The sequence below is a fragment of the Rhinoderma darwinii genome (genome assembly GCF_050947455.1).
Source record: "Rhinoderma darwinii isolate aRhiDar2 chromosome 5 unlocalized genomic scaffold, aRhiDar2.hap1 SUPER_5_unloc_17, whole genome shotgun sequence".
Taxonomy (NCBI): Eukaryota; Metazoa; Chordata; class Amphibia; order Anura; family Rhinodermatidae; genus Rhinoderma; species Rhinoderma darwinii.
The window spans coordinates 87584-110663 of record NW_027461773.1 but is presented as its reverse complement, the minus strand read 5'-3'; the positions used below and the strand labels follow the sequence as shown (position 1 = coordinate 110663).

The following is a 23080-nucleotide window of genomic DNA, read 5'->3' as shown; positions in this document are numbered from 1 at the left end:
GTGATAATGAGCTCATTGATTAAATGCAATTAATGAATAGATTGCCACCTCTTGTTGTGTGTCGTCTGTGTTTCTGTGTTTCCGGCATTTCACATTGGAACACCTCATTCACCTTCCTTGTCTTCTCTCCGCCCTCCCTTTTAGGTAAGTTAAAGAGCTGCACCTGAGCCAGCCACTGATTGATTGATTGATTGATTGATTGATTGATTGATTGATTGATTGATGCAGCACAACAGTCAAATAGTGGAGTGGAGTAGGGGAACAGCAAACAGCCAATAAAGCAGCCCGCCCGCTCGCCTGCCCGCCACAATGGACCTACCTGTGTACACTAGATGGATGTGATGGAATGTACTGTCGTCCCTACATTTCAAGAAGAAGTAAGAATTGCAGTTGCAACAAAGCCTTGCTTGCCTACAAAGAGAGCAGCAATTTGGATTTGTTACTATGTTACCTAGAAGAATAACAAACTGTGCAAGGATGGAGGTTGTAGGAGCAAGGAGAAGTTGTCTGTAAAGTTGGTGGATGCCTATTTTCCATTTTGCAGTCCCTTGTCTCCCTCTTGTGGCCTCCTGGAGGCAACTAGCTGTGCAAAAAAAAAGACAGCCTGGCGGCCGGCTGTTGCAGTGTTGCCCTCTCAGGCAACACTGAGTGACTGACTGAGCCTCACCGTCTTATATAAAGTTCAGACGGAACTTTGCACGTGTCATAGTGGAGCCCTCAGGATTCCAGAGCCAGCTTTCTGACATCATAATGGGGCCTCAGAGATAAAAGCCTGGGCCCAGGCAGTGTTGGTCAGTGCTGCTCAGCAGGCAGCACTGGACTGGACTGGATTACAGCTGATACAAGGTGTGAAGGAACAAGGGGTGGCTGTGGGCATGCACTTGCTGCCGCTGCCAGTGTTTATCTGCATGGCAGCAGGGCATTTGGGCGTTGCCAGGAAGGCGTTTTTATGTAGATTCCTCCTCTTTCAGCACTGCATTGTGGTGCAAGCAAAAGAAGCAAATCCTGTCTGGCTTCCTCTCCGGCCTTTATTCACCTCCCGTGTAGCTGTGAGTGTGTGAGCCTGCAGGGCCCCATGGAATTGCCTAGAAGTAGGCTGAATCGCTGCAAGGGCTGAACAGCAGTATCGGGCAGGCTCGGGCAACGCGCGGCCCGTTCGGGTTATCGCTTCTCGGCCTTTTGGCTAAGATCAAGTGTAGTATCTGTTCTTATCAGTTTAATATCTGATACGTCCCCTATCTGGGGACCATATATTAAATGGATTTTTAGAACAGGGAGATGGAAATAGAGCTTGCTCTGTCCACTCCACGCATTGACCTGGTATTGCAGTATTTCCAGGACCGGTGCACCCTTTCCTTATGTGTTGACTAAAAGCAGATTCCAAAAGTGTTTTTTGTCTTTGCTATTGTTTCTGTCTTTCTGAAGGGATCTCCCCTTTTAATCCCATTATTTCAACACCTGTTGGACAATGCATGAGTGATAATGAGCTCATTGATTAAATGCAATTAATGAATAGATTGCCACCTCTTGTTGTGTGTCGTCTGTGTTTCTGTGTTTCCGGCATTTCACATTGGAACACCTCATTCACCTTCCTTGTCTTCTCTCCGCCCTCCCTTTTAGGTAAGTTAAAGAGCTGCACCTGAGCCAGCCACTGATTGATTGATTGATTGATTGATTGATTGATTGATTGATTGATTGATTGATTGATTGATGCAGCACAACAGTCAAATAGTGGAGTGGAGTAGGGGAACAGCAAACAGCCAATAAAGCAGCCCGCCCGCTCGCCTGCCCGCCACAATGGACCTACCTGTGTACACTAGATGGATGTGATGGAATGTACTGTCGTCCCTACATTTCAAGAAGAAGTAAGAATTGCAGTTGCAACAAAGCCTTGCTTGCCTACAAAGAGAGCAGCAATTTGGATTTGTTACTATGTTACCTAGAAGAATAACAAACTGTGCAAGGATGGAGGTTGTAGGAGCAAGGAGAAGTTGTCTGTAAAGTTGGTGGATGCCTATTTTCCATTTTGCAGTCCCTTGTCTCCCTCTTGTGGCCTCCTGGAGGCAACTAGCTGTGCAAAAAAAAGACAGCCTGGCGGCCGGCTGTTGCAGTGTTGCCCTCTCAGGCAACACTGAGTGACTGACTGAGCCTCACCGTCTTATATAAAGTTCAGACGGAACTTTGCACGTGTCATAGTGGAGCCCTCAGGATTCCAGAGCCAGCTTTCTGACATCATAATGGGGCCTCAGAGATAAAAGCCTGGGCCCAGGCAGTGTTGGTCAGTGCTGCTCAGCAGGCAGCACTGGACTGGACTGGATTACAGCCGATACAAGGTGTGAAGGAACAAGGGGTGGCTGTGGGCATGCACTTGCTGCCGCTGCCAGTGTTTATCTGCATGGCAGCAGGGCATTTGGGCGTTGCCAGGAAGGCGTTTTTATGTAGATTCCTCCTCTTTCAGCACTGCATTGTGGTGCAAGCAAAAGAAGCAAATCCTGTCTGGCTTCCTCTCCGGCCTTTATTCACCTCCCGTGTAGCTGTGAGTGTGTGAGCCTGCAGGGCCCCATGGAATTGCCTAGAAGTAGGCTGAATCGCTGCAAGGGCTGAACAGCAGTATCGGGCAGGCTCGGGCAACGCGCGGCCCGTTCGGGTTATCGCTTCTCGGCCTTTTGGCTAAGATCAAGTGTAGTATCTGTTCTTATCAGTTTAATATCTGATACGTCCCCTATCTGGGGACCATATATTAAATGGATTTTTAGAACAGGGAGATGGAAATAGAGCTTGCTCTGTCCACTCCACGCATTGACCTGGTATTGCAGTATTTCCAGGACCGGTGCACCCTTTCCTTATGTGTTGACTAAAAGCAGATTCCAAAAGTGTTTTTTGTCTTTGCTATTGTTTCTGTCTTTCTGAAGGGATCTCCCCTTTTAATCCCATTATTTCAACACCTGTTGGACAATGCATGAGTGATAATGAGCTCATTGATTAAATGCAATTAATGAATAGATTGCCACCTCTTGTTGTGTGTCGTCTGTGTTTCTGTGTTTCCGGCATTTCACATTGGAACACCTCATTCACCTTCCTTGTCTTCTCTCCGCCCTCCCTTTTAGGTAAGTTAAAGAGCTGCACCTGAGCCAGCCACTGATTGATTGATTGATTGATTGATTGATTGATTGATTGATTGATTGATTGATTGATTGATGCAGCACAACAGTCAAATAGTGGAGTGGAGTAGGGGAACAGCAAACAGCCAATAAAGCAGCCCGCCCGCTCGCCTGCCCGCCACAATGGACCTACCTGTGTACACTAGATGGATGTGATGGAATGTACTGTCGTCCCTACATTTCAAGAAGAAGTAAGAATTGCAGTTGCAACAAAGCCTTGCTTGCCTACAAAGAGAGCAGCAATTTGGATTTGTTACTATGTTACCTAGAAGAATAACAAACTGTGCAAGGATGGAGGTTGTAGGAGCAAGGAGAAGTTGTCTGTAAAGTTGGTGGATGCCTATTTTCCATTTTGCAGTCCCTTGTCTCCCTCTTGTGGCCTCCTGGAGGCAACTAGCTGTGCAAAAAAAAGACAGCCTGGCGGCCGGCTGTTGCAGTGTTGCCCTCTCAGGCAACACTGAGTGACTGACTGAGCCTCACCGTCTTATATAAAGTTCAGACGGAACTTTGCACGTGTCATAGTGGAGCCCTCAGGATTCCAGAGCCAGCTTTCTGACATCATAATGGGGCCTCAGAGATAAAAGCCTGGGCCCAGGCAGTGTTGGTCAGTGCTGCTCAGCAGGCAGCACTGGACTGGACTGGATTACAGCTGATACAAGGTGTGAAGGAACAAGGGGTGGCTGTGGGCATGCACTTGCTGCCGCTGCCAGTGTTTATCTGCATGGCAGCAGGGCATTTGGGCGTTGCCAGGAAGGCGTTTTTATGTAGATTCCTCCTCTTTCAGCACTGCATTGTGGTGCAAGCAAAAGAAGCAAATCCTGTCTGGCTTCCTCTCCGGCCTTTATTCACCTCCCGTGTAGCTGTGAGTGTGTGAGCCTGCAGGGCCCCATGGAATTGCCTAGAAGTAGGCTGAATCGCTGCAAGGGCTGAACAGCAGTATCGGGCAGGCTCGGGCAACGCGCGGCCCGTTCGGGTTATCGCTTCTCGGCCTTTTGGCTAAGATCAAGTGTAGTATCTGTTCTTATCAGTTTAATATCTGATACGTCCCCTATCTGGGGACCATATATTAAATGGATTTTTAGAACAGGGAGATGGAAATAGAGCTTGCTCTGTCCACTCCACGCATTGACCTGGTATTGCAGTATTTCCAGGACCGGTGCACCCTTTCCTTATGTGTTGACTAAAAGCAGATTCCAAAAGTGTTTTTTGTCTTTGCTATTGTTTCTGTCTTTCTGAAGGGATCTCCCCTTTTAATCCCATTATTTCAACACCTGTTGGACAATGCATGAGTGATAATGAGCTCATTGATTAAATGCAATTAATGAATAGATTGCCACCTCTTGTTGTGTGTCGTCTGTGTTTCTGTGTTTCCGGCATTTCACATTGGAACACCTCATTCACCTTCCTTGTCTTCTCTCCGCCCTCCCTTTTAGGTAAGTTAAAGAGCTGCACCTGAGCCAGCCACTGATTGATTGATTGATTGATTGATTGATTGATTGATTGATTGATTGATGCAGCACAACAGTCAAATAGTGGAGTGGAGTAGGGGAACAGCAAACAGCCAATAAAGCAGCCCGCCCGCTCGCCTGCCCGCCACAATGGACCTACCTGTGTACACTAGATGGATGTGATGGAATGTACTGTCGTCCCTACATTTCAAGAAGAAGTAAGAATTGCAGTTGCAACAAAGCCTTGCTTGCCTACAAAGAGAGCAGCAATTTGGATTTGTTACTATGTTACCTAGAAGAATAACAAACTGTGCAAGGATGGAGGTTGTAGGAGCAAGGAGAAGTTGTCTGTAAAGTTGGTGGATGCCTATTTTCCATTTTGCAGTCCCTTGTCTCCCTCTTGTGGCCTCCTGGAGGCAACTAGCTGTGCAAAAAAAAGACAGCCTGGCGGCCGGCTGTTGCAGTGTTGCCCTCTCAGGCAACACTGAGTGACTGACTGAGCCTCACCGTCTTATATAAAGTTCAGACGGAACTTTGCACGTGTCATAGTGGAGCCCTCAGGATTCCAGAGCCAGCTTTCTGACATCATAATGGGGCCTCAGAGATAAAAGCCTGGGCCCAGGCAGTGTTGGTCAGTGCTGCTCAGCAGGCAGCACTGGACTGGACTGGATTACAGCTGATACAAGGTGTGAAGGAACAAGGGGTGGCTGTGGGCATGCACTTGCTGCCGCTGCCAGTGTTTATCTGCATGGCAGCAGGGCATTTGGGCGTTGCCAGGAAGGCGTTTTTATGTAGATTCCTCCTCTTTCAGCACTGCATTGTGGTGCAAGCAAAAGAAGCAAATCCTGTCTGGCTTCCTCTCCGGCCTTTATTCACCTCCCGTGTAGCTGTGAGTGTGTGAGCCTGCAGGGCCCCATGGAATTGCCTAGAAGTAGGCTGAATCGCTGCAAGGGCTGAACAGCAGTATCGGGCAGGCTCGGGCAACGCGCGGCCCGTTCGGGTTATCGCTTCTCGGCCTTTTGGCTAAGATCAAGTGTAGTATCTGTTCTTATCAGTTTAATATCTGATACGTCCCCTATCTGGGGACCATATATTAAATGGATTTTTAGAACAGGGAGATGGAAATAGAGCTTGCTCTGTCCACTCCACGCATTGACCTGGTATTGCAGTATTTCCAGGACCGGTGCACCCTTTCCTTATGTGTTGACTAAAAGCAGATTCCAAAAGTGTTTTTTGTCTTTGCTATTGTTTCTGTCTTTCTGAAGGGATCTCCCCTTTTAATCCCATTATTTCAACACCTGTTGGACAATGCATGAGTGATAATGAGCTCATTGATTAAATGCAATTAATGAATAGATTGCCACCTCTTGTTGTGTGTCGTCTGTGTTTCTGTGTTTCCGGCATTTCACATTGGAACACCTCATTCACCTTCCTTGTCTTCTCTCCGCCCTCCCTTTTAGGTAAGTTAAAGAGCTGCACCTGAGCCAGCCACTGATTGATTGATTGATTGATTGATTGATTGATTGATTGATTGATTGATTGATTGATGCAGCACAACAGTCAAATAGTGGAGTGGAGTAGGGGAACAGCAAACAGCCAATAAAGCAGCCCGCCCGCTCGCCTGCCCGCCACAATGGACCTACCTGTGTACACTAGATGGATGTGATGGAATGTACTGTCGTCCCTACATTTCAAGAAGAAGTAAGAATTGCAGTTGCAACAAAGCCTTGCTTGCCTACAAAGAGAGCAGCAATTTGGATTTGTTACTATGTTACCTAGAAGAATAACAAACTGTGCAAGGATGGAGGTTGTAGGAGCAAGGAGAAGTTGTCTGTAAAGTTGGTGGATGCCTATTTTCCATTTTGCAGTCCCTTGTCTCCCTCTTGTGGCCTCCTGGAGGCAACTAGCTGTGCAAAAAAAAGACAGCCTGGCGGCCGGCTGTTGCAGTGTTGCCCTCTCAGGCAACACTGAGTGACTGACTGAGCCTCACCGTCTTATATAAAGTTCAGACGGAACTTTGCACGTGTCATAGTGGAGCCCTCAGGATTCCAGAGCCAGCTTTCTGACATCATAATGGGGCCTCAGAGATAAAAGCCTGGGCCCAGGCAGTGTTGGTCAGTGCTGCTCAGCAGGCAGCACTGGACTGGACTGGATTACAGCTGATACAAGGTGTGAAGGAACAAGGGGTGGCTGTGGGCATGCACTTGCTGCCGCTGCCAGTGTTTATCTGCATGGCAGCAGGGCATTTGGGCGTTGCCAGGAAGGCGTTTTTATGTAGATTCCTCCTCTTTCAGCACTGCATTGTGGTGCAAGCAAAAGAAGCAAATCCTGTCTGGCTTCCTCTCCGGCCTTTATTCACCTCCCGTGTAGCTGTGAGTGTGTGAGCCTGCAGGGCCCCATGGAATTGCCTAGAAGTAGGCTGAATCGCTGCAAGGGCTGAACAGCAGTATCGGGCAGGCTCGGGCAACGCGCGGCCCGTTCGGGTTATCGCTTCTCGGCCTTTTGGCTAAGATCAAGTGTAGTATCTGTTCTTATCAGTTTAATATCTGATACGTCCCCTATCTGGGGACCATATATTAAATGGATTTTTAGAACAGGGAGATGGAAATAGAGCTTGCTCTGTCCACTCCACGCATTGACCTGGTATTGCAGTATTTCCAGGACCGGTGCACCCTTTCCTTATGTGTTGACTAAAAGCAGATTCCAAAAGTGTTTTTTGTCTTTGCTATTGTTTCTGTCTTTCTGAAGGGATCTCCCCTTTTAATCCCATTATTTCAACACCTGTTGGACAATGCATGAGTGATAATGAGCTCATTGATTAAATGCAATTAATGAATAGATTGCCACCTCTTGTTGTGTGTCGTCTGTGTTTCTGTGTTTCCGGCATTTCACATTGGAACACCTCATTCACCTTCCTTGTCTTCTCTCCGCCCTCCCTTTTAGGTAAGTTAAAGAGCTGCACCTGAGCCAGCCACTGATTGATTGATTGATTGATTGATTGATTGATTGATTGATTGATTGATTGATGCAGCACAACAGTCAAATAGTGGAGTGGAGTAGGGGAACAGCAAACAGCCAATAAAGCAGCCCGCCCGCTCGCCTGCCCGCCACAATGGACCTACCTGTGTACACTAGATGGATGTGATGGAATGTACTGTCGTCCCTACATTTCAAGAAGAAGTAAGAATTGCAGTTGCAACAAAGCCTTGCTTGCCTACAAAGAGAGCAGCAATTTGGATTTGTTACTATGTTACCTAGAAGAATAACAAACTGTGCAAGGATGGAGGTTGTAGGAGCAAGGAGAAGTTGTCTGTAAAGTTGGTGGATGCCTATTTTCCATTTTGCAGTCCCTTGTCTCCCTCTTGTGGCCTCCTGGAGGCAACTAGCTGTGCAAAAAAAAGACAGCCTGGCGGCCGGCTGTTGCAGTGTTGCCCTCTCAGGCAACACTGAGTGACTGACTGAGCCTCACCGTCTTATATAAAGTTCAGACGGAACTTTGCACGTGTCATAGTGGAGCCCTCAGGATTCCAGAGCCAGCTTTCTGACATCATAATGGGGCCTCAGAGATAAAAGCCTGGGCCCAGGCAGTGTTGGTCAGTGCTGCTCAGCAGGCAGCACTGGACTGGACTGGATTACAGCTGATACAAGGTGTGAAGGAACAAGGGGTGGCTGTGGGCATGCACTTGCTGCCGCTGCCAGTGTTTATCTGCATGGCAGCAGGGCATTTGGGCGTTGCCAGGAAGGCGTTTTTATGTAGATTCCTCCTCTTTCAGCACTGCATTGTGGTGCAAGCAAAAGAAGCAAATCCTGTCTGGCTTCCTCTCCGGCCTTTATTCACCTCCCGTGTAGCTGTGAGTGTGTGAGCCTGCAGGGCCCCATGGAATTGCCTAGAAGTAGGCTGAATCGCTGCAAGGGCTGAACAGCAGTATCGGGCAGGCTCGGGCAACGCGCGGCCCGTTCGGGTTATCGCTTCTCGGCCTTTTGGCTAAGATCAAGTGTAGTATCTGTTCTTATCAGTTTAATATCTGATACGTCCCCTATCTGGGGACCATATATTAAATGGATTTTTAGAACAGGGAGATGGAAATAGAGCTTGCTCTGTCCACTCCACGCATTGACCTGGTATTGCAGTATTTCCAGGACCGGTGCACCCTTTCCTTATGTGTTGACTAAAAGCAGATTCCAAAAGTGTTTTTTGTCTTTGCTATTGTTTCTGTCTTTCTGAAGGGATCTCCCCTTTTAATCCCATTATTTCAACACCTGTTGGACAATGCATGAGTGATAATGAGCTCATTGATTAAATGCAATTAATGAATAGATTGCCACCTCTTGTTGTGTGTCGTCTGTGTTTCTGTGTTTCCGGCATTTCACATTGGAACACCTCATTCACCTTCCTTGTCTTCTCTCCGCCCTCCCTTTTAGGTAAGTTAAAGAGCTGCACCTGAGCCAGCCACTGATTGATTGATTGATTGATTGATTGATTGATTGATTGATGCAGCACAACAGTCAAATAGTGGAGTGGAGTAGGGGAACAGCAAACAGCCAATAAAGCAGCCCGCCCGCTCGCCTGCCCGCCACAATGGACCTACCTGTGTACACTAGATGGATGTGATGGAATGTACTGTCGTCCCTACATTTCAAGAAGAAGTAAGAATTGCAGTTGCAACAAAGCCTTGCTTGCCTACAAAGAGAGCAGCAATTTGGATTTGTTACTATGTTACCTAGAAGAATAACAAACTGTGCAAGGATGGAGGTTGTAGGAGCAAGGAGAAGTTGTCTGTAAAGTTGGTGGATGCCTATTTTCCATTTTGCAGTCCCTTGTCTCCCTCTTGTGGCCTCCTGGAGGCAACTAGCTGTGCAAAAAAAAGACAGCCTGGCGGCCGGCTGTTGCAGTGTTGCCCTCTCAGGCAACACTGAGTGACTGACTGAGCCTCACCGTCTTATATAAAGTTCAGACGGAACTTTGCACGTGTCATAGTGGAGCCCTCAGGATTCCAGAGCCAGCTTTCTGACATCATAATGGGGCCTCAGAGATAAAAGCCTGGGCCCAGGCAGTGTTGGTCAGTGCTGCTCAGCAGGCAGCACTGGACTGGACTGGATTACAGCTGATACAAGGTGTGAAGGAACAAGGGGTGGCTGTGGGCATGCACTTGCTGCCGCTGCCAGTGTTTATCTGCATGGCAGCAGGGCATTTGGGCGTTGCCAGGAAGGCGTTTTTATGTAGATTCCTCCTCTTTCAGCACTGCATTGTGGTGCAAGCAAAAGAAGCAAATCCTGTCTGGCTTCCTCTCCGGCCTTTATTCACCTCCCGTGTAGCTGTGAGTGTGTGAGCCTGCAGGGCCCCATGGAATTGCCTAGAAGTAGGCTGAATCGCTGCAAGGGCTGAACAGCAGTATCGGGCAGGCTCGGGCAACGCGCGGCCCGTTCGGGTTATCGCTTCTCGGCCTTTTGGCTAAGATCAAGTGTAGTATCTGTTCTTATCAGTTTAATATCTGATACGTCCCCTATCTGGGGACCATATATTAAATGGATTTTTAGAACAGGGAGATGGAAATAGAGCTTGCTCTGTCCACTCCACGCATTGACCTGGTATTGCAGTATTTCCAGGACCGGTGCACCCTTTCCTTATGTGTTGACTAAAAGCAGATTCCAAAAGTGTTTTTTGTCTTTGCTATTGTTTCTGTCTTTCTGAAGGGATCTCCCCTTTTAATCCCATTATTTCAACACCTGTTGGACAATGCATGAGTGATAATGAGCTCATTGATTAAATGCAATTAATGAATAGATTGCCACCTCTTGTTGTGTGTCGTCTGTGTTTCTGTGTTTCCGGCATTTCACATTGGAACACCTCATTCACCTTCCTTGTCTTCTCTCCGCCCTCCCTTTTAGGTAAGTTAAAGAGCTGCACCTGAGCCAGCCACTGATTGATTGATTGATTGATTGATTGATTGATTGATTGATTGATGCAGCACAACAGTCAAATAGTGGAGTGGAGTAGGGGAACAGCAAACAGCCAATAAAGCAGCCCGCCCGCTCGCCTGCCCGCCACAATGGACCTACCTGTGTACACTAGATGGATGTGATGGAATGTACTGTCGTCCCTACATTTCAAGAAGAAGTAAGAATTGCAGTTGCAACAAAGCCTTGCTTGCCTACAAAGAGAGCAGCAATTTGGATTTGTTACTATGTTACCTAGAAGAATAACAAACTGTGCAAGGATGGAGGTTGTAGGAGCAAGGAGAAGTTGTCTGTAAAGTTGGTGGATGCCTATTTTCCATTTTGCAGTCCCTTGTCTCCCTCTTGTGGCCTCCTGGAGGCAACTAGCTGTGCAAAAAAAAGACAGCCTGGCGGCCGGCTGTTGCAGTGTTGCCCTCTCAGGCAACACTGAGTGACTGACTGAGCCTCACCGTCTTATATAAAGTTCAGACGGAACTTTGCACGTGTCATAGTGGAGCCCTCAGGATTCCAGAGCCAGCTTTCTGACATCATAATGGGGCCTCAGAGATAAAAGCCTGGGCCCAGGCAGTGTTGGTCAGTGCTGCTCAGCAGGCAGCACTGGACTGGACTGGATTACAGCTGATACAAGGTGTGAAGGAACAAGGGGTGGCTGTGGGCATGCACTTGCTGCCGCTGCCAGTGTTTATCTGCATGGCAGCAGGGCATTTGGGCGTTGCCAGGAAGGCGTTTTTATGTAGATTCCTCCTCTTTCAGCACTGCATTGTGGTGCAAGCAAAAGAAGCAAATCCTGTCTGGCTTCCTCTCCGGCCTTTATTCACCTCCCGTGTAGCTGTGAGTGTGTGAGCCTGCAGGGCCCCATGGAATTGCCTAGAAGTAGGCTGAATCGCTGCAAGGGCTGAACAGCAGTATCGGGCAGGCTCGGGCAACGCGCGGCCCGTTCGGGTTATCGCTTCTCGGCCTTTTGGCTAAGATCAAGTGTAGTATCTGTTCTTATCAGTTTAATATCTGATACGTCCCCTATCTGGGGACCATATATTAAATGGATTTTTAGAACAGGGAGATGGAAATAGAGCTTGCTCTGTCCACTCCACGCATTGACCTGGTATTGCAGTATTTCCAGGACCGGTGCACCCTTTCCTTATGTGTTGACTAAAAGCAGATTCCAAAAGTGTTTTTTGTCTTTGCTATTGTTTCTGTCTTTCTGAAGGGATCTCCCCTTTTAATCCCATTATTTCAACACCTGTTGGACAATGCATGAGTGATAATGAGCTCATTGATTAAATGCAATTAATGAATAGATTGCCACCTCTTGTTGTGTGTCGTCTGTGTTTCTGTGTTTCCGGCATTTCACATTGGAACACCTCATTCACCTTCCTTGTCTTCTCTCCGCCCTCCCTTTTAGGTAAGTTAAAGAGCTGCACCTGAGCCAGCCACTGATTGATTGATTGATTGATTGATTGATTGATTGATTGATTGATTGATTGATTGATGCAGCACAACAGTCAAATAGTGGAGTGGAGTAGGGGAACAGCAAACAGCCAATAAAGCAGCCCGCCCGCTCGCCTGCCCGCCACAATGGACCTACCTGTGTACACTAGATGGATGTGATGGAATGTACTGTCGTCCCTACATTTCAAGAAGAAGTAAGAATTGCAGTTGCAACAAAGCCTTGCTTGCCTACAAAGAGAGCAGCAATTTGGATTTGTTACTATGTTACCTAGAAGAATAACAAACTGTGCAAGGATGGAGGTTGTAGGAGCAAGGAGAAGTTGTCTGTAAAGTTGGTGGATGCCTATTTTCCATTTTACAGTCCCTTGTCTCCCTCTTGTGGCCTCCTGGAGGCAACTAGCTGTGCAAAAAAAAGACAGCCTGGCGGCCGGCTGTTGCAGTGTTGCCCTCTCAGGCAACACTGAGTGACTGACTGAGCCTCACCGTCTTATATAAAGTTCAGACGGAACTTTGCACGTGTCATAGTGGAGCCCTCAGGATTCCAGAGCCAGCTTTCTGACATCATAATGGGGCCTCAGAGATAAAAGCCTGGGCCCAGGCAGTGTTGGTCAGTGCTGCTCAGCAGGCAGCACTGGACTGGACTGGATTACAGCTGATACAAGGTGTGAAGGAACAAGGGGTGGCTGTGGGCATGCACTTGCTGCCGCTGCCAGTGTTTATCTGCATGGCAGCAGGGCATTTGGGCGTTGCCAGGAAGGCGTTTTTATGTAGATTCCTCCTCTTTCAGCACTGCATTGTGGTGCAAGCAAAAGAAGCAAATCCTGTCTGGCTTCCTCTCCGGCCTTTATTCACCTCCCGTGTAGCTGTGAGTGTGTGAGCCTGCAGGGCCCCATGGAATTGCCTAGAAGTAGGCTGAATCGCTGCAAGGGCTGAACAGCAGTATCGGGCAGGCTCGGGCAACGCGCGGCCCGTTCGGGTTATCGCTTCTCGGCCTTTTGGCTAAGATCAAGTGTAGTATCTGTTCTTATCAGTTTAATATCTGATACGTCCCCTATCTGGGGACCATATATTAAATGGATTTTTAGAACAGGGAGATGGAAATAGAGCTTGCTCTGTCCACTCCACGCATTGACCTGGTATTGCAGTATTTCCAGGACCGGTGCACCCTTTCCTTATGTGTTGACTAAAAGCAGATTCCAAAAGTTTTTTTTGTCTTTGCTATTGTTTCTGTCTTTCTGAAGGGATCTCCCCTTTTAATCCCATTATTTCAACACCTGTTGGACAATGCATGAGTGATAATGAGCTCATTGATTAAATGCAATTAATGAATAGATTGCCACCTCTTGTTGTGTGTCGTCTGTGTTTCTGTGTTTCCGGCATTTCACATTGGAACACCTCATTCACCTTCCTTGTCTTCTCTCCGCCCTCCCTTTTAGGTAAGTTAAAGAGCTGCACCTGAGCCAGCCACTGATTGATTGATTGATTGATTGATTGATTGATTGATTGATTGATTGATTGCAGCACAACAGTCAAATAGTGGAGTGGAGTAGGGGAACAGCAAACAGCCAATAAAGCAGCCCGCCCGCTCGCCTGCCCGCCACAATGGACCTACCTGTGTACACTAGATGGATGTGATGGAATGTACTGTCGTCCCTACATTTCAAGAAGAAGTAAGAATTGCAGTTGCAACAAAGCCTTGCTTGCCTACAAAGAGAGCAGCAATTTGGATTTGTTACTATGTTACCTAGAAGAATAACAAACTGTGCAAGGATGGAGGTTGTAGGAGCAAGGAGAAGTTGTCTGTAAAGTTGGTGGATGCCTATTTTCCATTTTGCAGTCCCTTGTCTCCCTCTTGTGGCCTCCTGGAGGCAACTAGCTGTGCAAAAAAAAGACAGCCTGGCGGCCGGCTGTTGCAGTGTTGCCCTCTCAGGCAACACTGAGTGACTGACTGAGCCTCACCGTCTTATATAAAGTTCAGACGGAACTTTGCACGTGTCATAGTGGAGCCCTCAGGATTCCAGAGCCAGCTTTCTGACATCATAATGGGGCCTCAGAGATAAAAGCCTGGGCCCAGGCAGTGTTGGTCAGTGCTGCTCAGCAGGCAGCACTGGACTGGACTGGATTACAGCTGATACAAGGTGTGAAGGAACAAGGGGTGGCTGTGGGCATGCACTTGCTGCCGCTGCCAGTGTTTATCTGCATGGCAGCAGGGCATTTGGGCGTTGCCAGGAAGGCGTTTTTATGTAGATTCCTCCTCTTTCAGCACTGCATTGTGGTGCAAGCAAAAGAAGCAAATCCTGTCTGGCTTCCTCTCCGGCCTTTATTCACCTCCCGTGTAGCTGTGAGTGTGTGAGCCTGCAGGGCCCCATGGAATTGCCTAGAAGTAGGCTGAATCGCTGCAAGGGCTGAACAGCAGTATCGGGCAGGCTCGGGCAACGCGCGGCCCGTTCGGGTTATCGCTTCTCGGCCTTTTGGCTAAGATCAAGTGTAGTATCTGTTCTTATCAGTTTAATATCTGATACGTCCCCTATCTGGGGACCATATATTAAATGGATTTTTAGAACAGGGAGATGGAAATAGAGCTTGCTCTGTCCACTCCACGCATTGACCTGGTATTGCAGTATTTCCAGGACCGGTGCACCCTTTCCTTATGTGTTGACTAAAAGCAGATTCCAAAAGTGTTTTTTGTCTTTGCTATTGTTTCTGTCTTTCTGAAGGGATCTCCCCTTTTAATCCCATTATTTCAACACCTGTTGGACAATGCATGAGTGATAATGAGCTCATTGATTAAATGCAATTAATGAATAGATTGCCACCTCTTGTTGTGTGTCGTCTGTGTTTCTGTGTTTCCGGCATTTCACATTGGAACACCTCATTCACCTTCCTTGTCTTCTCTCCGCCCTCCCTTTTAGGTAAGTTAAAGAGCTGCACCTGAGCCAGCCACTGATTGATTGATTGATTGATTGATTGATTGATTGATTGATTGATTGATGCAGCACAACAGTCAAATAGTGGAGTGGAGTAGGGGAACAGCAAACAGCCAATAAAGCAGCCCGCCCGCTCGCCTGCCCGCCACAATGGACCTACCTGTGTACACTAGATGGATGTGATGGAATGTACTGTCGTCCCTACATTTCAAGAAGAAGTAAGAATTGCAGTTGCAACAAAGCCTTGCTTGCCTACAAAGAGAGCAGCAATTTGGATTTGTTACTATGTTACCTAGAAGAATAACAAACTGTGCAAGGATGGAGGTTGTAGGAGCAAGGAGAAGTTGTCTGTAAATTTCCATTTTGCAGTCCCTTGTCTCCCTCTTGTGGCCTCCTGGAGGCAACTAGCTGTGCAAAAAAAAGACAGCCTGGCGGCCGGCTGTTGCAGTGTTGCCCTCTCAGGCAACACTGAGTGACTGACTGAGCCTCACCGTCTTATATAAAGTTCAGACGGAACTTTGCACGTGTCATAGTGGAGCCCTCAGGATTCCAGAGCCAGCTTTCTGACATCATAATGGGGCCTCAGAGATAAAAGCCTGGGCCCAGGCAGTGTTGGTCAGTGCTGCTCAGCAGGCAGCACTGGACTGGACTGGATTACAGCTGATACAAGGTGTGAAGGAACAAGGGGTGGCTGTGGGCATGCACTTGCTGCCGCTGCCAGTGTTTATCTGCATGGCAGCAGGGCATTTGGGCGTTGCCAGGAAGGCGTTTTTATGTAGATTCCTCCTCTTTCAGCACTGCATTGTGGTGCAAGCAAAAGAAGCAAATCCTGTCTGGCTTCCTCTCCGGCCTTTATTCACCTCCCGTGTAGCTGTGAGTGTGTGAGCCTGCAGGGCCCCATGGAATTGCCTAGAAGTAGGCTGAATCGCTGCAAGGGCTGAACAGCAGTATCGGGCAGGCTCGGGCAACGCGCGGCCCGTTCGGGTTATCGCTTCTCGGCCTTTTGGCTAAGATCAAGTGTAGTATCTGTTCTTATCAGTTTAATATCTGATACGTCCCCTATCTGGGGACCATATATTAAATGGATTTTTAGAACAGGGAGATGGAAATAGAGCTTGCTCTGTCCACTCCACGCATTGACCTGGTATTGCAGTATTTCCAGGACCGGTGCACCCTTTCCTTATGTGTTGACTAAAAGCAGATTCCAAAAGTGTTTTTTGTCTTTGCTATTGTTTCTGTCTTTCTGAAGGGATCTCCCCTTTTAATCCCATTATTTCAACACCTGTTGGACAATGCATGAGTGATAATGAGCTCATTGATTAAATGCAATTAATGAATAGATTGCCACCTCTTGTTGTGTGTCGTCTGTGTTTCTGTGTTTCCGGCATTTCACATTGGAACACCTCATTCACCTTCCTTGTCTTCTCTCCGCCCTCCCTTTTAGGTAAGTTAAAGAGCTGCACCTGAGCCAGCCACTGATTGATTGATTGATTGATTGATTGATTGATTGATTGATTGATTGATTGATGCAGCACAACAGTCAAATAGTGGAGTGGAGTAGGGGAACAGCAAACAGCCAATAAAGCAGCCCGCCCGCTCGCCTGCCCGCCACAATGGACCTACCTGTGTACACTAGATGGATGTGATGGAATGTACTGTCGTCCCTACATTTCAAGAAGAAGTAAGAATTGCAGTTGCAACAAAGCCTTGCTTGCCTACAAAGAGAGCAGCAATTTGGATTTGTTACTATGTTACCTAGAAGAATAACAAACTGTGCAAGGATGGAGGTTGTAGGAGCAAGGAGAAGTTGTCTGTAAAGTTGGTGGATGCCTATTTTCCATTTTGCAGTCCCTTGTCTCCCTCTTGTGGCCTCCTGGAGGCAACTAGCTGTGCAAAAAAAAGACAGCCTGGCGGCCGGCTGTTGCAGTGTTGCCCTCTCAGGCAACACTGAGTGACTGACTGAGCCTCACCGTCTTATATAAAGTTCAGACGGAACTTTGCACGTGTCATAGTGGAGCCCTCAGGATTCCAGAGCCAGCTTTCTGACATCATAATGGGGCCTCAGAGATAAAAGCCTGGGCCCAGGCAGTGTTGGTCAGTGCTGCTCAGCAGGCAGCACTGGACTGGACTGGATTACAGCTGATACAAGGTTTGAAGGAACAAGGGGTGGCTGTGGGCATGCACTTGCTGCCGCTGCCAGTGTTTATCTGCATGGCAGCAGGGCATTTGGGCGTTGCCAGGAAGGCGTTTTTATGTAGATTCCTCCTCTTTCAGCACTGCATTGTGGTGCAAGCAAAAGAAGCAAATCCTGTCTGGCTTCCTCTCCGGCCTTTATTCACCTCCCGTGTAGCTGTGAGTGTGTGAGCCTGCAGGGCCCCATGGAATTGCCTAGAAGTAGGCTGAATCGCTGCAAGGGCTGAACAGCAGTATCGGGCAGGCTCGGGCAACGCGCGGCCCGTTCGGGTTATCGCTTCTCGGCCTTTTGGCTAAGATCAAGTGTAGTATCTGTTCTTATCAGTTTAATATCTGATACGTCCCCTATCTGGGGACCATATATTAAATGGATTTTTAGAACAGGGAGATGGAAATAGAGCTTGCTCTGTCCACTCCACGCATTGACCTGGTATTGCAGTATTTCCAGGACCGGTGCACCCTTTCCTTATGTGTTGACTAAAAGCAGATTCCAAAAGTGTTTTTTGTCTTTGCTATTGTTTCTGTCTTTCTGAAGGGATCTCCCCTTTTAATCCCATTATTTCAACACCTGTTGGACAATGCATGAGTGATAATGAGCTCATTGATTAAATGCAATTAATGAATAGATTGCCACCTCTTGTTGTGTGTCGTCTGTGTTTCTGTGTTTCCGGCATTTCACATTGGAACACCTCATTCACCTTCCTTGTCTTCTCTCCGCCCTCCCTTTTAGGTAAGTTAAAGAGCTGCACCTGAGCCAGCCACTGATTGATTGATTGATTGATTGATTGATTGATTGATTGATTGATTGATTGATTGATGCAGCACAACAGTCAAATAGTGGAGTGGAGTAGGGGAACAGCAAACAGCCAATAAAGCAGCCCGCCAGCTCGCCTGCCCGCCACAATGGACCTACCTGTGTACACTAGATGGATGTGATGGAATGTACTGTCGTCCCTACATTTCAAGAAGAAGTAAGAATTGCAGTTGCAACAAAGCCTTGCTTGCCTACAAAGAGAGCAGCAATTTGGATTTGTTACTATGTTACCTAGAAGAATAACAAACTGTGCAAGGATGGAGGTTGTAGGAGCAAGGAGAAGTTGTCTGTAAAGTTGGTGGATGCCTATTTTCCATTTTGCAGTCCCTTGTCTCCCTCTTGTGGCCTCCTGGAGGCAACTAGCTGTGCAAAAAAAAGACAGCCTGGCGGCCGGCTGTTGCAGTGTTGCCCTCTCAGGCAACACTGAGTGACTGACTGAGCCTCACCGTCTTATATAAAGTTCAGACGGAACTTTGCACGTGTCATAGTGGAGCCCTCAGGATTCCAGAGCCAGCTTTCTGACATCATAATGGGGCCTCAGAGATAAAAGCCTGGGCCCAGGCAGTGTTGGTCAGTGCTGCTCAGCAGGCAGCACTGGACTGGACTGGATTACAGCTGATACAAGGTGTGAAGGAACAAGGGGTGGCTGTGGGCATGCACTTGCTGCCGCTGCCAGTGTTTATCTGCATGGCAGCAGGGCATTTGGGCGTTGCCAGGAAGGCGTTTTTATGTAGATTCCTCCTCTTTCAGCACTGCATTGTGGTGCAAGCAAAAGAAGCAAATCCTGTCTGGCTTCCTCTCCGGCCTTTATTCACCTCCCGTGTAGCTGTGAGTGTGTGAGCCTGCAGGGCCCCATGGAATTGCCTAGAAGTAGGCTGAATCGCTGCAAGGGCTGAACAGCAGTATCGGGCAGGCTCGGGCAACGCGCGGCCCGTTCGGGTTATCGCTTCTCGGCCTTTTGGCTAAGATCAAGTGTAGTATCTGTTCTTATCAGTTTAATATCTGATACGTCCCCTATCTGGGGACCATATATTAAATGGATTTTTAGAACAGGGAGATGGAAATAGAGCTTGCTCTGTCCACTCCACGCATTGACCTGGTATTGCAGTATTTCCAGGACCGGTGCACCCTTTCCTTATGTGTTGACTAAAAGCAGATTCCAAAAGTGTTTTTTGTCTTTGCTATTGTTTCTGTCTTTCTGAAGGGATCTCCCCTTTTAATCCCATTATTTCAACACCTGTTGGACAATGCATGAGTGATAATGAGCTCATTGATTAAATGCAATTAATGAATAGATTGCCACCTCTTGTTGTGTGTCGTCTGTGTTTCTGTGTTTCCGGCATTTCACATTGGAACACCTCATTCACCTTCCTTGTCTTCTCTCCGCCCTCCCTTTTAGGTAAGTTAAAGAGCTGCACCTGAGCCAGCCACTGATTGATTGATTGATTGATTGATTGATTGATTGATTGATTGATTGATTGATTGATTGATTGATGCAGCACAACAGTCAAATAGTGGAGTGGAGTAGGGGAACAGCAAACAGCCAATAAAGCAGCCCGCCCGCTCGCCTGCCCGCCACAAAGGACCTACCTGTGTACACTAGATGGATGTGATGGAATGTACTGTCGTCCCTACATTTCAAGAAGAAGTAAGAATTGCAGTTGCAACAAAGCCTTGCTTGCCTACAAAGAGAGCAGCAATTTGGATTTGTTACTATGTTACCTAGAAGAATAACAAACTGTGCAAGGATGGAGGTTGTAGGAGCAAGGAGAAGTTGTCTGTAAAGTTGGTGGATGCCTATTTTCCATTTTGCAGTCCCTTGTCTCCCTCTTGTGGCCTCCTGGAGGCAACTAGCTGTGCAAAAAAAAGACAGCCTGGCGGCCGGCTGTTGCAGTGTTGCCCTCTCAGGCAACACTGAGTGACTGACTGAGCCTCATCGTCTTATATAAAGTTCAGACGGAACTTTGCACGTGTCATAGTGGAGCCCTCAGGATTCCAGAGCCAGCTTTCTGACATCATAATGGGGCCTCAGAGATAAAAGCCTGGGCCCAGGCAGTGTTGGTCAGTGCTGCTCAGCAGGCAGCACTGGACTGGACTGGATTACAGCTGATACAAGGTGTGAAGGAACAAGGGGTGGCTGTGGGCATGCACTTGCTGCCGCTGCCAGTGTTTATCTGCATGGCAGCAGGGCATTTGGGCGTTGCCAGGAAGGCGTTTTTATGTAGATTCCTCCTCTTTCAGCACTGCATTGTGGTGCAAGCAAAAGAAGCAAATCCTGTCTGGCTTCCTCTCCGGCCTTTATTCACCTCCCGTGTAGCTGTGAGTGTGTGAGCCTGCAGGGCCCCATGGAATTGCCTAGAAGTAGGCTGAATCGCTGCAAGGGCTGAACAGCAGTATCGGGCAGCTCGGGCAACGCGCGGCCCGTTCGGGTTATCGCTTCTCGGCCTTTTGGCTAAGATCAAGTGTAGTATCTGTTCTTATCAGTTTAATATCTGATACGTCCCCTATCTGGGGACCATATATTAAATGGATTTTTAGAACAGGGAGATGGAAATAGAGCTTGCTCTGTCCACTCCACGCATTGACCTGGTATTGCAGTATTTCCAGGACCGGTGCACCCTTTCCTTATGTGTTGACTAAAAGCAGATTCCAAAAGTGTTTTTTGTCTTTGCTATTGTTTCTGTCTTTCTGAAGGGATCTCCCCTTTTAATCCCATTATTTCAACACCTGTTGGACAATGCATGAGTGATAATGAGCTCATTGATTAAATGCAATTAATGAATAGATTGCCACCTCTTGTTGTGTGTCGTCTGTGTTTCTGTGTTTCCGGCATTTCACATTGGAACACCTCATTCACCTTCCTTGTCTTCTCTCCGCCCTCCCTTTTAGGTAAGTTAAAGAGCTGCACCTGAGCCAGCCACTGATTGATTGATTGATTGATTGATTGATTGATTGATTGATTGATTGATTGATTGATTGATGCAGCACAACAGTCAAATAGTGGAGTGGAGTAGGGGAACAGCAAACAGCCAATAAAGCAGCCCGCCCGCTCGCCTGCCCGCCACAATGGACCTACCTGTGTACACTAGATGGATGTGATGGAATGTACTGTCGTCCCTACATTTCAAGAAGAAGTAAGAATTGCAGTTGCAACAAAGCCTTGCTTGCCTACAAAGAGAGCAGCAATTTGGATTTGTTACTATGTTACCTAGAAGAATAACAAACTGTGCAAGGATGGAGGTTGTAGGAGCAAGGAGAAGTTGTCTGTAAAGTTGGTGGATGCCTATTTTCCATTTTGCAGTCCCTTGTCTCCCTCTTGTGGCCTCCTGGAGGCAACTAGCTGTGCAAAAAAAAGACAGCCTGGCGGCCGGCTGTTGCAGTGTTGCCCTCTCAGGCAACACTGAGTGACTGACTGAGCCTCACCGTCTTATATAAAGTTCAGACGGAACTTTGCACGTGTCATAGTGGAGCCCTCAGGATTCCAGAGCCAGCTTTCTGACATCATAATGGGGCCTCAGAGATAAAAGCCTGGGCCCAGGCAGTGTTGGTCAGTGCTGCTCAGCAGGCAGCACTGGACTGGACTGGATTACAGCTGATACAAGGTGTGAAGGAACAAGGGGTGGCTGTGGGCATGCACTTGCTGCCGCTGCCAGTGTTTATCTGCATGGCAGCAGGGCATTTGGGCGTTGCCAGGAAGGCGTTTTTATGTAGATTCCTCCTCTTTCAGCACTGCATTGTGGTGCAAGCAAAAGAAGCAAATCCTGTCTGGCTTCCTCTCCGGCCTTTATTCACCTCCCGTGTAGCTGTGAGTGTGTGAGCCTGCAGGGCCCCATGGAATTGCCTAGAAGTAGGCTGAATCGCTGCAAGGGCTGAACAGCAGTATCGGGCAGGCTCGGGCAACGCGCGGCCCGTTCGGGTTATCGCTTCTCGGCCTTTTGGCTAAGATCAAGTGTAGTATCTGTTCTTATCAGTTTAATATCTGATACGTCCCCTATCTGGGGACCATATATTAAATGGATTTTTAGAACAGGGAGATGGAAATAGAGCTTGCTCTGTCCACTCCACGCATTGACCTGGTATTGCAGTATTTCCAGGACCGGTGCACCCTTTCCTTATGTGTTGACTAAAAGCAGATTCCAAAAGTGTTTTTTGTCTTTGCTATTGTTTCTGTCTTTCTGAAGGGATCTCCCCTTTTAATCCCATTATTTCAACACCTGTTGGACAATGCATGAGTGATAATGAGCTCATTGATTAAATGCAATTAATGAATAGATTGCCACCTCTTGTTGTGTGTCGTCTGTGTTTCTGTGTTTCCGGCATTTCACATTGGAACACCTCATTCACCTTCCTTGTCTTCTCTCCGCCCTCCCTTTTAGGTAAGTTAAAGAGCTGCACCTGAGCCAGCCACTGATTGATTGATTGATTGATTGATTGATTGATTGATTGATTGATTGATTGATTGATTGATTGATGCAGCACAACAGTCAAATAGTGGAGTGGAGTAGGGGAACAGCAAACAGCCAATAAAGCAGCCCGCCCGCTCGCCTGCCCGCCACAATGGACCTACCTGTGTACACTAGATGGATGTGATGGAATGTACTGTCGTCCCTACATTTCAAGAAGAAGTAAGAATTGCAGTTGCAACAAAGCCTTGCTTGCCTACAAAGAGAGCAGCAATTTGGATTTGTTACTATGTTACCTAGAAGAATAACAAACTGTGCAAGGATGGAGGTTGTAGGAGCAAGGAGAAGTTGTCTGTAAAGTTGGTGGATGCCTATTTTCCATTTTGCAGTCCCTTGTCTCCCTCTTGTGGCCTCCTGGAGGCAACTAGCTGTGCAAAAAAAAGACAGCCTGGCGGCCGGCTGTTGCAGTGTTGCCCTCTCAGGCAACACTGAGTGACTGACTGAGCCTCACCGTCTTATATAAAGTTCAGACGGAACTTTGCACGTGTCATAGTGGAGCCCTCAGGATTCCAGAGCCAGCTTTCTGACATCATAATGGGGCCTCAGAGATAAAAGTCTGGGCCCAGGCAGTGTTGGTCAGTGCTGCTCAGCAGGCAGCACTGGACTGGACTGGATTACAGCTGATACAAGGTGTGAAGGAACAAGGGGTGGCTGTGGGCATGCACTT

General features: G+C 47.7%; 15 non-coding genes across 15 annotated transcripts; all 15 read left to right on the top strand.

Moving 5' to 3' along the window:
* Positions 1-1163: 1163 nt before the first annotated feature.
* Positions 1164-1354, top strand: LOC142686074 (U2 spliceosomal RNA). Its single transcript, XR_012855456.1, has one exon. It is a non-coding gene; the product is annotated as a U2 spliceosomal RNA (small nuclear RNA).
* Positions 1355-2650: 1296 nt separating this feature from the next.
* On the top strand, positions 2651-2841 carry LOC142686073 (U2 spliceosomal RNA). Its single transcript, XR_012855455.1, has one exon. It is a non-coding gene; the product is annotated as a U2 spliceosomal RNA (small nuclear RNA).
* Positions 2842-4137: 1296 nt separating this feature from the next.
* LOC142686072 (U2 spliceosomal RNA) lies at positions 4138-4328 on the top strand. Its single transcript, XR_012855454.1, has one exon. It is a non-coding gene; the product is annotated as a U2 spliceosomal RNA (small nuclear RNA).
* A 1284-nt stretch (positions 4329-5612) lies between these two features.
* LOC142686071 (U2 spliceosomal RNA) lies at positions 5613-5803 on the top strand. Its single transcript, XR_012855453.1, has one exon. It is a non-coding gene; the product is annotated as a U2 spliceosomal RNA (small nuclear RNA).
* Positions 5804-7095: 1292 nt separating this feature from the next.
* LOC142686070 (U2 spliceosomal RNA) lies at positions 7096-7286 on the top strand. Its single transcript, XR_012855452.1, has one exon. It is a non-coding gene; the product is annotated as a U2 spliceosomal RNA (small nuclear RNA).
* A 1288-nt stretch (positions 7287-8574) lies between these two features.
* LOC142686069 (U2 spliceosomal RNA) lies at positions 8575-8765 on the top strand. Its single transcript, XR_012855451.1, has one exon. It is a non-coding gene; the product is annotated as a U2 spliceosomal RNA (small nuclear RNA).
* A 1276-nt stretch (positions 8766-10041) lies between these two features.
* Positions 10042-10232, top strand: LOC142686068 (U2 spliceosomal RNA). The gene has a single exon (XR_012855450.1). It is a non-coding gene; the product is annotated as a U2 spliceosomal RNA (small nuclear RNA).
* A 1280-nt stretch (positions 10233-11512) lies between these two features.
* Positions 11513-11703, top strand: LOC142686066 (U2 spliceosomal RNA). The gene has a single exon (XR_012855449.1). It is a non-coding gene; the product is annotated as a U2 spliceosomal RNA (small nuclear RNA).
* A 1292-nt stretch (positions 11704-12995) lies between these two features.
* Positions 12996-13186, top strand: LOC142686064 (U2 spliceosomal RNA). The gene has a single exon (XR_012855447.1). It is a non-coding gene; the product is annotated as a U2 spliceosomal RNA (small nuclear RNA).
* Positions 13187-14471: 1285 nt separating this feature from the next.
* On the top strand, positions 14472-14662 carry LOC142686063 (U2 spliceosomal RNA). Its single transcript, XR_012855446.1, has one exon. It is a non-coding gene; the product is annotated as a U2 spliceosomal RNA (small nuclear RNA).
* A 1268-nt stretch (positions 14663-15930) lies between these two features.
* LOC142686062 (U2 spliceosomal RNA) lies at positions 15931-16121 on the top strand. The gene has a single exon (XR_012855445.1). It is a non-coding gene; the product is annotated as a U2 spliceosomal RNA (small nuclear RNA).
* Positions 16122-17409: 1288 nt separating this feature from the next.
* On the top strand, positions 17410-17600 carry LOC142686061 (U2 spliceosomal RNA). The gene has a single exon (XR_012855444.1). It is a non-coding gene; the product is annotated as a U2 spliceosomal RNA (small nuclear RNA).
* A 1292-nt stretch (positions 17601-18892) lies between these two features.
* LOC142686060 (U2 spliceosomal RNA) lies at positions 18893-19083 on the top strand. The gene has a single exon (XR_012855443.1). It is a non-coding gene; the product is annotated as a U2 spliceosomal RNA (small nuclear RNA).
* A 1299-nt stretch (positions 19084-20382) lies between these two features.
* On the top strand, positions 20383-20573 carry LOC142686059 (U2 spliceosomal RNA). The gene has a single exon (XR_012855442.1). It is a non-coding gene; the product is annotated as a U2 spliceosomal RNA (small nuclear RNA).
* A 1296-nt stretch (positions 20574-21869) lies between these two features.
* On the top strand, positions 21870-22060 carry LOC142686058 (U2 spliceosomal RNA). Its single transcript, XR_012855441.1, has one exon. It is a non-coding gene; the product is annotated as a U2 spliceosomal RNA (small nuclear RNA).
* Positions 22061-23080: the final 1020 nt, after the last annotated feature.